This window comes from Condylura cristata, unplaced genomic scaffold (assembly GCF_000260355.1).
Source record: "Condylura cristata isolate star-nosed mole 26May11 unplaced genomic scaffold, ConCri1.0 scaffold00022, whole genome shotgun sequence".
Classification (NCBI taxonomy): domain Eukaryota; kingdom Metazoa; phylum Chordata; class Mammalia; order Eulipotyphla; family Talpidae; genus Condylura; species Condylura cristata.
Window position 1 is genome coordinate 33,659,824 of NW_004567123.1, and position 1,839 is coordinate 33,661,662.

The following is a 1,839-nucleotide window of genomic DNA, read 5'->3' on the forward strand; positions in this document are numbered from 1 at the left end:
GGGGCTTTGCCTGATTTCTCGGAAATCCTTTGCCCAGACTCTCCCTCCGTAACGCTCCTCTGTGTAATTCCCTGCTTCTCCCCACTTGGGGAGATGGCCTTTAGAGTAGGGCTGCCCCTCGCCATTCCTCGGCCAGTGAGAGAAAGCCCTCTGCTGCTTACACCTTCATTCTAGAGTGATTCCAGGGCGTGTGTGGGTGTAGGGTGGAGAAAGGACTCAATTAGTAAGTCTCCCTTAATTTCATCTCCTTCCAATCCTTGAATTAATGCTTCCACACTAGTTTCCTCTCTTGGACCTGCAGGAGGACCGGAATCTATTTTCTGCCAGTCTCCTGCCTTGTCCCAAGACCTCACTGTGGTGAGCACTGGGTAGAATAAAAGTGTAAATATTGCAGTGTTCGCGATGCACTCAGCTTCTGGGAGACTAGAGTGAAAGCTGTTTTAAATTAGAAGCATCTGTAAACACTTCTGCACACAGAGCTAGAATTGGGCATTAAGAAGAGCTAATAATCCCCTCTCATCGTGCAGACTCTCGTGGGGCTTCCTTTCCTAAGGCAGACAGAATTCAGAGGCAGAAAACACAGACACACAGTGCTGGAAGACGCAAATGCTGTGCTTTCTTTCTTCCCCCCTTTCAGGAGGGCGGGTGAGGGTTCCTGAGCTGCAGAGCCGGGCGAAAGCCTTGGCTCTTCCTCTCTGTCAGGAGCAAGACTGACTTCCTTTCGTTTGCTAGTGGACGCTGATGACCAAACTGAGGTTTCAGAGGTGAGAAGGGAGGGGCAGGTTGGGGAGAGGGGGGTCAGGGGACCGAAGGGATGGTGGTGGGCAATAAAAATAAGTCAAATCAGGCCTTCCCTGGTGGCGCAGCGGGTTAAAGCACAGCACTGAAAAGCTAAAGCCGCTTCCGCATGAGTTCGATCCCCGCCTGCCCCAGAGGTGACCACATGGTGTGGCAGACCTCTCCTGACCCACCCTCTGCTCCCCTCAGCAGTGTACTTCATAAATCTGCCTGTTCTGCTCCCTGCTCTGTCTCTGGTGAAGCCTCTCACTGCCCCTGAGCCTCTGGTCTGTACCCCAGTTCTGTATGAACAAATAAATAAATCTTTAAAAAAAATAATAAAAATAAGTCAAATCAAATTGAAATAAGGTGACATTAAAATGGGGCTATAGATAAGGGGTTAAATAGATGAAAAGAATACGGGAACAGCTAGATTGCAGGCACGTAATCAAACACAACTTTTGATCTATAATTGTGCTGTTAAAACTTAAAAAGCTTTAATTTAGGTCAGTACAGGAGAAACACTGCAGAATGGATGGATGAGATGCTTAGGTGAAGAAAGAACCAAGAAGATCTTAAGGTTCATTACCAACCAGACCTTGCATGCAGGGAGAGTTGATTTTGTTTTCCGTGTTTTTTTGTTTTTTGTTTTTTGTTTTTTGTAGCCTTTGTTTATCTCACTCACTTTCCAATAATGCTGCTAACAAAGAACAAGCAAACTGGTTTCTGGCTTTCTCGAGGTCTCTGGAAAACCTATAGAGATCCCTCCTGCCACAGAATGTTCTGGCAAATGCAATAAAGCCAATTACTATTTTCCAAAGGTGATTAATGTACCGCTTCCTTTCCAAGTCTGTCACTGCGCAGGATGACATAGCGGATGGTGGGGTTGTTTCCACGTACTTTAACCAGGAGAACATGTGGGAAGACATTGAAAGCAGAGCAGATATGCAAATCCAGCTGTTATCCATTGCAGCAGACATTTAAATAAGAGTCTTGCAAAAATGCATACTATACTTTGGCTTTTCTTTGATTTTGGAACAAGCCAAGAGTTTTGTTGGAAAT